The sequence below is a fragment of the Ranitomeya variabilis genome, chromosome 1 (genome assembly GCF_051348905.1).
Source record: "Ranitomeya variabilis isolate aRanVar5 chromosome 1, aRanVar5.hap1, whole genome shotgun sequence".
NCBI lineage: Eukaryota > Metazoa > Chordata > Amphibia > Anura > Dendrobatidae > Ranitomeya > Ranitomeya variabilis.
Genome location: NC_135232.1, coordinates 621059893 through 621074480, shown reverse-complemented (window position 1 = coordinate 621074480; position 14588 = coordinate 621059893). Strand labels below are relative to the sequence as shown.

Sequence of the window (14588 nt, the reverse complement as noted above, 5' to 3'; positions counted from 1 at the left end):
TTTATTATGCTAGGCCTTCGAAGCCTGTCTGCGGTCCCTCCTTCCACTAGGCATCCAATGACCAGACCACTGCTGCCCGTGTCCCCCTGGAACCAATTATAAAGTGCCTACAGCCAGCCCATTTTATTATGTTAGGCCTTGGAAGCCTGTCTGCGGTCCCTCCTTCCACTAGGCCTCCACTGACCTGACCACTGCTGCCCGTGTACCCCTGGAACCTATTTTACAGTGCATAGAGCCTATTTTTTTATTTTATTTAATATTAATAAAGCCATGATGGACTACGCTGTACCATGCTATGAGCTACCCAGTTGACAATTCTTTTGCGAGAAAAGCCATCCCACCCCTCCACCAGCATGTTAAAGACCACATTGTCCTTTCATTCTGTCAATCTGTGAGTCCAAAGGTACATCTGACAACAGACACATGGAGCGGTAGGCATGGCCACGGAAGGTTACGTGTCCTTTGTGGCGCAATGGGTTAATGTATTGGATGCATGGTCCACACAGGGGACAGCCTGGTAAGTCTGTCTGCAGTCCCTAATTCAAGTTGTCCTCAAATGAATAAATCTGAGCTTCCACCTTCTGGCTCTCATTAAGTGCTGTTTTTTAAAAGATTGTTGGTTCCGGCCTACTAACGGTGTCTGCCCCTGCCTGGTGTTGTCCTCAACTGAATAAAGCTGAGCTTCTACCTTCTGGCTCTCATTAAGTGCTGTTTTTTAAAAAATTGGTGGTTCCGGCCTACTAACGGTGTCTGCCCCTCCCTGGTGTTGTCCTCAACTGAACAAAGCTGATCTTCCACCTTCTGGCTCTCTTTAAGTGCTGTGTTTTTAAAAATAGGTGGTTATGGGCCTACTAACGGTGTCTGCCCCTGCCTGGTGTTGTCCTCAACTGAATAAAGCTGAGCTTCTACCTTCTGGCTCCGATTAATTTTTTTTTTTTTTTTAATTGCTGGATGGGGCCTAATACCTCTGTTTGCTGCTCCCTGGTGTTTGTCCTCAACTGAATAAAGCTGAGCTTCTACTTTCTGGCTCTCATTAAGTGCTGTTTTTTAAAAGATTGGTGGTTCCGGCCTACTAACGGTGTCTGCCCCTGCCTGGTGTTGTCCTCAACTGAATAAAGCTGAGCTTCTACCTTCTGGCTTTTGGCCTACAGTAGCAAATATTAAACTGCATTTGGCCTATTAGTGTGTTTGGGCCCTTAAAACAGTGTCTGCTGCTCCTGGGTTTGCTACTCCACTTAACAAAGCAATGCCGCCTGTTTAGTCCTGTTACCAATTTTGAACTGCATTTAGCCTACTTTATTCTTTGGCCCTATATCTGTTTCCTCCTCATCCTGCCCATTCCCCAGCCACTGCTAGATGAGTCTGCTGGTACATTGACCTAGACCACTACATTCCCCTTGCACTCTACACAGCCAGAATCTGACCCTGCTGAAAGTAAGGTTCCCCTTCCCGCATGTTATACCACCTTACACAGGGACAAAGAGGAAGGTGCAGATGAAAGTGCAGGTTCCTTCATCAGGTGGGGGGGCATACTCGTTGGCGACGTCACTGGCACAGGGCCCCTCAGAGTACGCAAAAGTGTCGCTGCTGGTGGGAGGCGCCCCCGCCGTGCAAACACACCGCTGTACTTTGAGGGGCCCTGTGCCAGTGCCAATGCCAACGAGGGGGCCTCCCTGCTTGCTTAGGATCACAGCACTTGCAAACTTGACATACTTACCTCTCACTGCTCCACCGCTGTGACGTAGTCCACGTTTCCTGGGCCCACTAAAAGCTTGAACCAGCCCTACCCTCCACATTTTTTGCAAAATGACCCCCAAGTTCCAATGCCCAACTATTATTATAAAGTTAATTAAGATTGACAAGCTTCAGAAACAAGAGTGGATGTTTTTGGCATTAAAATGGGCACTGTAGGTGTTTTCCTGGCCTCCACTCACTGCCGACTATGCTTCCCCATTGACTTGCATTGGGTTTCGTGTTTCGGTCGATCCCCGACTTTTAGCGATAATCGGCCGACTGCATTCGACTCGACTCTGGACAAAGTCGGGTTTCACAAAACCCGACTCGACCTTAAAAAAATGAAAGCCGCTCAACCCTAGCGACAAGTACTGTATATACTCGAGTATAAGCCGACCCGAGAATAAGCCGACCCCTCTAATTTGCCACAAAAAACTGGGAAAACTTAACGACTCGAGTATAAGCCTAGGGTGGGAAATGCATCAGCTACCGGTAAATGTCAAAAGTCAAAATAGATACCAATAAAAGTTAAATTAATTGAGATATCAGTAGGTTAAGTGTATATAATGCTCCATAAAGTTTATGATGGGCCCCATAAGATGCTCCATATTAAAATATGCCCCATATAATCCTGCATAAAGGTTAATAATGGCCCCATAAGATGCTCCATAGACACATTTGCCCAATATAATGCTGCACAAATGTTGATTATGGCCCCATAAGATGCTCCATAAAGATATTTGCCCCATATAGTGCTGCACAAACCTTGATTATGGCCCCATAAGATGCTCGATACAGACACTTGCCTCATTATAGTGCTGCACAAATGTTATAGCTCCATAAGATGCTCTATACAGACACTAGCCCCATTTTCTGTTGCTGCGATAAAAAAAAAATCACATGCTCACCTCTTCGTTGCTCAGGCCCCCGGCACTTTCAATATTCACCTGACTTCGTTCCGGCGCCGCTTCATCATCAGCGTCTTCTGCACTGACGTTCAGGCAGAGGGCACGCACTAACCACATCATCGCGCCCTCTGACCTGAGCGTCACTGCAGAAGACGCCGAAGATGGCGCGGCACCCGGAACGAGGAACAGGTGAATATCGCGCAGCGCTCTCCTCACCGCTATACTCACCTGCTCCTGGCGCAGTGCAGTCCCTGCTTCCCCGGTGCTGCAGCTTCTTCCTGTATTAAGCGGTCACCGTTACTGCTCATTACAGTAATGAATATGCGGCTCCACCCCTATTGGAGGTGGAGCAGCATATTCATTACTTTAATGAGCGGTACCATGTTACCGCTCAGTACAGGAAGAGGCTGGGATTGCCGGGAACCCAGGGACGTGCAGGGACCGCGCCAGGAGCAGGTGAGTATAATTAGACAACCCCCGCTCCCCCTCCCCTGCCAACCCCTGGGTATGACTCGAATATAAGCCGAGAGGGGGACTTTCAGCCCCCAAAAATGGGCTGAAAATCTCGGCTTATACTCGAGTATATATGGTGTATATTTGTGATTCTATGATATAAGTGGCTCCTGACCTACAGTATAGTTGTGCATTGTCACAACATTATTAAACCCACTTGATTTTGGTACTGTGCGATACGTGTAATATTATAAAGACAGTGACCTCAAAACCTCTGTGTATTCCTGAATATGTCTTCTATACTGTAAGTGTTTATATTGCTTAATTTGGATAAATAAATTTATGAATCTTCATGCACCTATGTACTCCATGTCCTCCTATCTACTGTTCTTGCGTTTGAAGTTGGGGTTAGTATTGTTGAGGGTGGACCACCACTGAGTGTTATCCCCCTCATGCATATAAAATGCAACTGGATTTTGTGTTTGTAAACTGAACATTTTGCAAATGGTCTTAATTTTTGCCAGAGCTGTATTTGGTATCGCATCATTCATATAAGTCCGATCTATCAAGATATAAAATAAATGAATCCAATCAGTAAATGACGTAATGAAAAAAAACATCAAAACGCCAGAATGATGTTTTTTTGACCACCACAGTGTTGCAATAAAAAGATAAGAAAAACATGAACAAAAAAAAAACAAGAAGATAAAAACATTGTATCGATATACCCCAAAATAGTATCAGTAAAAATGTCAGTTCTGCAAGCAAAAATTAAGCCCTCACAAAGCCACAGATTCTGAAAAATTAAAACAATTCTGGTGTCAGAAAACGTCAACAAAAGCACAAAAAAAAATACAAAATTACAATTTTTTTTAACACTTATATAAAAAAACCCTATATAGGTTTGGCATCTCTGTACTTGTACTCACCTAGAGAATCATATTGCGAGATCAGTTTTACCATATATTGAGCATGGTAAATAAAAACCCTAAAAAACAATTGTTAAATTAATATTTTTTTTTGCAATTTGAATTTGAGTACACTATGTAGCAAAATAAATGGAGTTATTAAAAAGTAGAACTCGTTCGGCAAAAAACAAGACATCATACGGCTATGTAGATGGAAAAATACAAAAAGTTTGGGCTCTTGGAAGAGGGGAAGGAATAAACTAGCCAAAAAAACAACTGAAAATGGCCCATAGGTGAAGAGGTTAAATATGCAACGGAGAAGAAATTGTATGAAATCTCATCCACTTTACTTGAACAGATTTACTGCACAAACAAAATAATGGAAAGAAATGCAGCATTTAACACCCGATTCTAAATCCAACTCTAACACAGCCCTAACCTCAACCTAACCTCAACACACCCCTAATCCTAATCCCAACCCTAACCCTAACCCTAACCACAAACCTAACACCAACACCACCCTAACGCCAACACCACAACTATAACCCCAACCCTAGCCCCAACCCTAACCCTAGCCTCAACCCTAGCCCAACCCTAACCCTAGCTCTAACCCTAGCCTCAACCCTAATCCTAGCCATACCCTAAGGTCGGGGCCACACTTGTGAGTGCATTTGCCGTGGCTATCTGTATATCTGCATGACGGTCAGCACTTGCAGAGCCATTCAGCATATCAGCCAAGATCTCAGTCTGAGCATGCACCACCACGGCAGCCATTTTCCTCGATGCCACCGCATAGCAGCAAAGGATACGCGGGGGTCCTCCGGGATTTGACAAAATGTCCAAGGAGCCCCCTGCACTACAGAGCACCACCAAACCTGCCGCACCTGCCAGGGAAGGGACTGTGATCTTTGCCCTGTAGCATCGGACCGGGAACACCGTATAATCTCACGACTCCTGCTGCCGCCACACTACTTGTAAGTATATTCCGATGCACCCCCATTTTCCCCAAAAAAATTTGCGGAAAAACTGCATCTTATAGTCCGAAAAATATGGTAAGTGATATTTTAATTTTAATTTTAATATGAGGCAAAATAGCATTAAACGAATGGAGAAATTAGAGGAAGATTTTTTTTTCTTTTGTGTTTCATTATTCTTTAAATAAAAAGTTGTACATGATAAACCAAAACAATTATCCTTATTTCCAAAGCCTATTGGACCAATGATCTTTTATCACCTTTCTAAATGTAACCAATGTGATATTAATTGTGCCTTTGGAACCGTGAGAATCTACAGAGCTGCACAGAGTGACAGTCGTGATGCTGTGAAGCAATCACGTGTATTTTATGTAGTGTTATCATGCTTCACTTGATTCGGAATTACAGTATTGTCACTCTCAGAAGTTTTCCCTTCGGGCACACATGTAAATGAACTCCCATGAATGTAATCTTGATTTTTGTTAAATGAAACAACTCTTTGTAAATCAAATTACAATTTATAATTAGCAAATGCATTTGTCAAGTAGATACTTCAAGTCAGTTGCAAGAAAATAATCAAATACTTTTGAATCAGTTTTTGGCTTTTTATCAGAAAATAAAAGTTTTACTTTTCCAAGAAATTACCATTTTTCACAGTCACAATGATAGCATACTTTTCTGCTGTATCTTCTGAGCAGCTTCTGCTTTGAGAAAGAAAACAATGCAGAACTAATGAGACAATGTATTTAATAAAACTTAAGATGAGTGAATTAGGCAAGATTCAAATTCAACTGTTATCAAATTTCACAGAAAAAAACGTGCTTAGTGGAGAAGTTATTCTCCGTGATTTTAATTTCCCTTATTATGCTTTGAGGTCTCTCAGAACCCCATAGCATATTAATCGTAACGTGAAAAAATAAAAAGAATATTCATTCTCAGCCTTCAACTTTCCAGCCTTTCTGCTACTAACCACCATCTGTTTGGTCCTTGCTACATCATGGCACCTGGGAAAGTTCTGTGAAGGCACGTAGTAGGTCAAAGGCATCATGATTACACACCTTACATCGTTGACTTCCTGCATACCTGCACAGAACCCTCATGAGTTCAAAGTCTGACGAAGCATGAGAAGACCAAACATTTTAAAACAACCCGCAGTGGGGGATCAGAAGATATGGAGAGAACTAGACAGGTGGCAGAGAGTGGATTTGTAATTTTTTTTTTTTTGTTTGATAACACATTAGAGTTCACATTAATGACACCATTTTGCTGAGTGTGCACAGAAGCAAGTTACAAAAAATATGCATTGTGGCAAATTCAAATTTGCTCGGAATTCAATTCTACTCAAATGTATTCGCTACTCTCTACTAGTGTTGAGCATTCCGATACCGCAAGTATCGGGTATCGGCCGATATTTGCTGTATCGGAATTCCGATACCGAGATCTGATACTTTTGTGATATTGGGAATCGGTATCGGGATCGATATTAATGTGTAAAATAAAGAATAAAAATAAAAAATATTGATATACTCACCTCTCCGACGCAGCCTGGCCCTTACCGATGTAACCGCCAGCCTCCGTTCATAAGAATGAGCGCTTGAAAGTCCTTAGATGACGTCGCGGCCTGTGATTGGTCGCGGAGTGGTCACGTGACAGCTCCGCAACCAATCACAGGCCACGACGTCATTTAAGGACTTTCAAGCGCTCATTCTTATGAACGGAGGCTGGCGGTTACAACCAGCGCGAGTCAGAGGGTGAGTATATCAATATTTTTTATTTTTATTCTTTATTTTACACATTAATATGGATCCCAGGGCCTGACGGGGAGTTTCCTCTCCTTCAGACCCTGGGAACCATCAGGATACCTTCCGATACTTGGTGTCCCATTGACTTGTATTGGTATCGGGTATCGGTATCGGCGATATCCGATACTTTTTGGGTATTGGCCGATACTATCCGATACCGATACTTTCAAGTATCGGACGGTATTGCTCAACAATACTCTCTACTGTAATAATTATAGGAGATAACTCAGGAGACTCTTTGCGTGGAACGAGACATCTACAGGACACAGTTTTATAAGTGGTAAAGTCTATATTATCACACGGTGATTCAAACAGGTGCGGAGAGAAACTCAAGTCCACAACATTTGGTGTAAATATAAAACGCAGCTTAGCAGTCTATAAGGAACTTCGGAGGAAAATGCAAACACGCAGAAAGTCTATGAAGCACAGTTATTCTTGAGGATACTTGACACGAATAAATCCTTGTCTTAGTCCAAACATAGATAGATAAGCTTATAAGGCAGTTCAAATCATATCTTAGCTCAACCAGGGAGGCCTGGTTAATAGTCTCAGGTTTTTGCAGAGCAGAAACAGCTTACATGTCCAACAAATGCAGATGGAAGTAAACACGAGCAGCAGATGAAAGAGGATTACTGGAAACTGGTGTATGCAGCAGGAACTCTGAGCAGAGTAGCAGGATCACCACACAGGTTCACAGGAGCAGGTATATAGCCAGTGAGTAATCAGAGGTCAGGAGCTGGATGCAAGGCAGAATACTCTAGCACAGACTGAAGGCTGGGGTGGAGTTTTATAGCAGGAAGACACAGTGCACATGAGACCAAAGACGACCTATTGGAAAAGGGCAGTAATACACAAAAGGTAAAAAATTTTCAGAGTCCTGACATCTGCTGTTTTACACATTGTGTGCACTTAAAAAGTATATATATATGTATATATATATATATATATATATATATATACAGTACAGACCAAAAGTTTGGACACACCTTCTCATTTAAAGATTTTTCTGTATTTTCATGACTATGAAAATTGTACATTCACACTGAAGGCATCAAAACTATGAATTAACACGTGGAATTATATACTTAACAAAAAAGTGTGAAACAACTGAAATTATGTCTTATATTCTAGGTTCTTCAAAGTAGCCACCTTTTGCTCTGATGACTACTTTGCACACTCTTGGCATTCACTTGATGAGCTTCAAGAGGTAATCACCGGGAATGGTCTTCCAACAATCTTGACGCAGTTACCAGAGATGCTTAGCACTTGTAGGCCCTTTTGCCTTCACTCTGCGGTCCAGCTCACCCCAAATCATCTTGATTGGGTTCAGGTCTGGTGACTGTGAGGCTAGGTCATCTGGCGTAGCACCCCATCACTCTCCTTCTTGGTCAAATAGCCCTTACACAGCCTGGAGGTGTCTTTGGGGTCATTGTCCTGTTGAAAAATAAATGATGGTCCAACTAAACGCAAACTGGATGGAATAGCATGCTGCTGCAAGATGTTGTGGTAGCCATGCTGGTTCAGTATGCCTTCAATTTTGAATATATCCCCAACAGTGTCACCAGCAAAGCACCCCCACACCATCACACCTCCTCCATGCTTCATGGTGGGAACCAGGTATGTAGAGTCCATCCGTTCACATTTTCTGCATTGCACAAAGACATGGTGGTTGGAACCAAAGATCTCAAATTTGGACTCATCTGACCAACCGATTTCCACTGGTCTAATGTTCATTCCTTGTGTTCTTTAGTCCAAACAAGTCTCTTCTGCTTGTTGCCTGTCCTTAGCAGTGGTTTCCAAGCAGCTATTTTACCATGAAGACCTGCTGCACACATTCTCCTCTTAACAGTTGTTGTAGAGATGTGTCTGCTGCTAGAATTCTGTGTGGCATTGACCTGGTCTCTAATCTGAGCTGCTGTTAATCTGCGATTTCTGAGGCTGGTGACTCAGATAAACTTATCCTCAGAAGCAGAGGTGACTCTTGGTCTTCCTTTCCTGGGGCGGTCCTCATATGAGCCAGTTTCTTTGTAGCGCTTGATGGTTTTTGCCACAGCACTTGGGGACACTTTCAAAGTTTTCCCACTTTTTCGGACTGACTGACCTTCATTTCTTAAAGTAATGATGGCCACTCGTTTTTATTTACTTAGCTGCTTTTTTCTTGCCATAATACAAATTCTAACAGTCTATTCAGTAGGACTATCAGCTGTGTAACCACCAGACTTCTGCACAACACAACTAATGGTCCCAACACCATTTATAAGGCAAGTAATCCCACTTATTAAACCTGACAGGGCACACCTGTGAATTGAAAACCATTCCCGGTGACTACCTCTTGAAGCTCATCAAGAGAATGCCAAGAGTGTGCAAAGTAGTCATCAGAGCAAAAGGTGGCTACTTTGAAGAACCTAGAATATAGCATAATTTCAGTTGTTTCACACTTTTTTGTTAAGTATATAATTCCACATGTGTTAATTCACAGCTCTGATGCCTTCAGTGTGAATGTACAACTTTCATAGTCATGAAAATACAGAAAAATCTTTAAATGAGAAGGTGTGTCCAAACTTTTGGTCTGTACTATATATATATATATATATATATATATATATATATATATATGTGTATATATACATATATATATATATATATATATATATATATATATATATCGTGTAATCTAATATATAAAGCTGAATGTGTGTGTGTGTGTATGTATGTATGTATGTATGTATGTCCGGGATTGGCATCTGAACCGTAGCAGCTACAGCCACAAAATTTTGCACAGTCACACGTCTGGACCCCGAGAGCGTCATAGGCTATGTTGTGAGGTGAAATTTTAACCCCGCGCTTTCCAATTCACCAAACAATTTTGCCCCTATCTACATAATGGGGAAAAAGTGAAAGGAAAAGTGTTGGAGGCGTCGCAGCTACAGGCACAAAATTTTGCACAGTCACACGTCTGGACCCTGAGAGCGTCAAAGCTATATTGTGAGGTGAAATTTTAACCCCGCGCTTTCCAAGTCACCAAACAATTTTGCCCCTATCTACATAATGGGGAAAAAATGAAAGGAAAAGTGTTGGAGGCAAATTAACAGCTGCCAGATGTGAACAAGGGGGACTTAAAGAATGACAGCGATGGCACCAAAGAGTATATACTGTACAGTTGCTAAGGTGGGGCCCCAACATGGGATAATCACACCACCACGGGGATATGAACACACACACAAAATGCGCCACACACTACCACGTGCTCGAACACATATACCACCCTCAGTGCACATTTCACCACACATACACCAACCTCGCCACATAAAAGTAGAAACACAAAAGTCGCCGCTCAAAACTCGCCACGCGCAAAACTCTCCACATGCAAAACTCGCCACACGTGCAAAACTCGCCACACGCAAAACTTGCACACGCAGAAAAATTGCCACACGCAGAAAAATTGCCACATGCACAAAAGTTGCAACACATGCAAAAGTTGCCTCACACAAAACTTGCACATACTCAAAAGGCACCACACATAAAACTCGCCACGCGCAAAACTCGCCATGCGCAAAACTTGCTGCACACAACTTGCTACACTAACCTGTCACATGCAACTCGACACACAAAAAGTTGCTACACGCATGTCGCCACACAAAACTCATCTCACAAAAGTCCCTACATGCATGTCGCCACACGCAACTCAACACACACAACTTGACACACGAAACTCGCCCTAAAACACACACAAGTCTGGTATCCTTCAAAAATAAAAATCTGATTAATAAGCAGACAAACTACAAGAGCAACAAATGTACCATATAGGAATCCGGCAGCTGTCAGTCACATGACCAGTCTATTATGTGTATGTGTGAGCTAATATATACTGCCAGGGGGTGGGCTTACTGTTGGCTGGGGATTTATCAGGCTGCCATTTTAGCTTACAAATACTGAGGTAAAAATACTGACCAAATAACGTGTGAACGAGGGCTAATACAGGAGGAGATGGCATACAGCTATATACTATATACAGGAGATGACACACAGGTATATACTATTTACAGGGGAGATGACACACAGGTATATACTATATACAGGAGGAGATGACACACAGATATATACTATATACAGGAGAGATGACACACAGGTATATACTATATAGAGGAGGAGATGACATACAGGTACATACTACATACAGGAGGAGATGACATACAGGTATATACTATATACAGGAGGAGATGACACACAGGTATATACTATATACAGGAGCAGATTACCTACAGGTATATAGTATATACAGGAGGAGATGACACAGGTATATGCTATGTATAGGAGGAGATGACATACAGGTATATACTATATACAGGAGATGACACACAGATATATACTATATATAGGTGAGATGACACACAGGTATATACTATATACAGGAGATTACATACAGGTATATCTAATATATAAAGCTGAATGTGTGTATGTATGTATGTGTGTATGTCCGGGATTGGCATCTGTACCGTCGCAGCTACAGCCACAAAATTTTGCACAGTCACACGTCTGGACCCCGAGAGCGTCATAGGCTATGTTGTGAGGTGAAATTTTAACCCCGCGCGTTCCAATTCACCAAACAATTTTGCTCCTATCTACATAATGGGGAAAAAGTGAAGGGAAAAGTGTTGGAGGAAAATTGACAGCTGCCAGATGTGAACAATGAGGACTTAAAGAATGAGAGCGATGGCGACAAAGAGTATATACCGTACAGTTGCTAAGGTGGGGCCCCGACATGGGATACTCACCACACACGGGGATATGAACACAAACACAAAATGCGCCACACACTACCACGTGCTTGAACACATATACCACCCTCAGCACACATTTCACCACACACACACACCAACCTCGCCACATAAAAGTCGAAACACAAAAGTCACCACTCAAAACTCGCTACATGCAAAACTCGCCATATGCAAAACTAGGCTCACGCAAAACTCGCCACACGTGCAAAACTCACCTCATGGAAAACTCACCTCATGCAAAACTTGCACACACAGAAAAATTGCCACATGTACAAAAGTTGCACCACATGCAAAAGTTGCCTCACACAAAACTTGCACATACTCAAAATGCACCACACATAAAACTCGCCACGCGCAAAACTCGCCATGCACAAATCTTGCTGCACACAACTTGCTACACTAACCTGTCACATGCAACTCAACACACAAAATGTTGCTACACGCATGTCGCCACACAAAACTCATCTCACAAAAGTCGCTACATGCATGTCGCCACACGCAACTCAACACACACAACTTGACACATAAAACTCGCCCTAAAACACACACAAGTCTGGTATTGTCCTTCAAAAATAAAAATCTGATTAATAAGCAAACTACAAGAGCAACAAATGTACCATATAGGAAATACGGCAGCTGTCAGTCACATGACCAGTCTATTATGTATATGTGTGAGCTAATATATACTGCCAGGGGGGAGGGCTTCCTGTTGGCTGGGGATTTATCAGGCTGCCAATAGCAACCAATCACAGCTCAGCTTCTATTTTGCTACAGTTAATTAACCTGAGCTCTGATTGGTTAATATAGGCAACAAAGACATTCTCAGTATAACAAAGCTAATATATGTTGTGAAATGCTTCTATTTGCTTAGTTTTTGCCTTTTAATAATTACATTTCTATCTATTTGTTTTGTGGTTTTTGTGTGCAGAATAAATTTTTGTTAACACATTCTATTTTGCTAACAGCAGTCATTAACCCGGGCGAAGCCGGGTAGTACAGCTAGTTGAAAATAAAATAAAACTCAGAAAAATCTGTAAAGTTACTAATGAGATCGGAAGATTATCAAGAGATGTCATCAAAATACTAGTCATTTTAAAATGAAACATTTAGTAATTTACTTTTAATTTATACAAATTTTCAATTTATCGCAACAGAAATGCAGAGACACAGTAGGGATTCAGCACACATCTGTTTGAGCCCCACTTAAAATATACAACACACACTTGTGTGTTAGACAGTTGGGTTTACATTTCTGTATCGTGGAGTAAGTAAAAAACAAATTATGGCCTGCACATCCTTCAAGCCAAGAACCACACTTCCTGTATTTTTAAGAATTTTAATTAACTGGCAAAATAGGGACAAAGGGGATAATTGCCCTCGTTTTCTGTGTGTGAGCAATGAAAAATTCTGGTATTCAGGTGCTGTATCACAGGTCAATCAATTCACAAGTACACTGACTATGCAGGTACAGTACCTCCCTGTCACTTGAATCTTTGGTTATTATTTACAGACTGAGACTGCACTTCCATCAGACTTTAGTCTTTTTACTATCACTGTGTTTAATGTGCTTTGATTTCTAACCTAATTTATCTAGCCTGTAAAATCCTAAAATGGTGCTGCTTTGTATCTTTTACAGTCATTTTGATAGTTGGCCCCTAATTTACTGAGCTAAACCATGGCCTATGATAGAGGCAAGGCATTATATGGAAGACCATTGGGTTGAACTTGATGTCATTAGCCTGCTCTCTGGCTGCAGTGTGTGACATGGCGTTAATAAAAAATTGCTCAAATTTGTTGGGATCGGAGAATTTCAGGAAATTTGACTCAAAGTCGATCTATAGTGGATTGGTCCGCTGCTCTTTAACCCTGACTCGCCAATAATACCAACAAGGCAGGAAATGATTTGCTTAACCCCTTCACCCCGAAGCCTGTTTTCACCTAAGTGACAGGGCCAATTTTTACAATTCTGACCACTGTCACTTTATGAGGTCATAACTCTGAAACGCATCAACGAATCCTGGTGATTCTGACACTGTTTTCTCGTGACATATTGTACTTTATGATAGTGGTAAAACTTCTTTGATATGACTTGCATTTATTTGTGAAAAAAAACTGAAATTTGTCGAAAATTATGAAAATTTAGCAATTTTTAAATTTTTCGTTTTTATGCCCTTAAATTAGAGAGTTATATCACATAATATAGTTAATAAGCAACATCTCCCACATATCTGCTTTACATCAGCACAATTTTGGAAACATAATTTTTTTTTTGTTAAAGAGTTATAAGGGTTAAAATTTGACCAGGGATTTCTCATTTTTGCAACTAAATTTGCAAAACCATTTTTTTTACGGACCACCTCACACTTGAAGTGACTTTGAGGGGTCTATATGACAGAAAATACCCAAAAGTGACACCATTCTAAAAACTGCACCCCTCAAGGTATTCAAAACCACATTAAAAATTTTTATTAACCCTTCAGGTGCTTCGCAGGAATTTTTGGAATGTTTAAAAAACATTGAACATTTAACTTTTTTTCACAAAATGTTTACTTCAAATCCAATTTGTTTTATCTTACCAAGAGTAACAGGAGAAATTGGACCACAAAAGTCGTTGTACAATTTATCCTGAGTACGCCGATACCCCACATGTTGGGGTAAACCAATGTTTGGGCACATGGCAGAGCTCGGAAGGGAAGGAGCGCCATTTGACTTTTCAATGCAAGATTTGCTGGAATTGAGATCGGAACCCATGTCGCGATTGGAGAGCCCCTGACGTGCCTAAACAGTGGAAACCCCCACAAGTGATACCATTTTGGAAAGTAGACCCCCTAAGGAACTTATCTAGATGTGTGGTGAGCACTTTGAACCTCCAAGTGCTTCATAGAAGTTTATAATATAGAGCCGTAAAAAAAAATTCATATTAATTTTCACAAAAAATGATCTTTTCGCCCCAAATTTTTTATTTTCCCAAGGGTAACAGGATGTTGTTGTGCAATTTGTCCTGAGTACGCTGATACTTCATATATGGGGA

General features: G+C 41.4%; 1 long non-coding RNA gene across 1 annotated transcript in view; it reads right to left on the bottom strand.

The window, feature by feature from the left end:
- Positions 1-5633: 5633 nt before the first annotated feature.
- The window catches only part of LOC143811627 (uncharacterized), a 64502-nt gene continuing 55547 nt past the window's right edge, over positions 5634-14588 (bottom strand). Inside the window, exon 3 of the long non-coding RNA XR_013223591.1 lies at positions 5634-5678. This is a non-coding gene — a long non-coding RNA (uncharacterized LOC143811627). The remainder of the gene's footprint in view (positions 5679-14588) is intronic.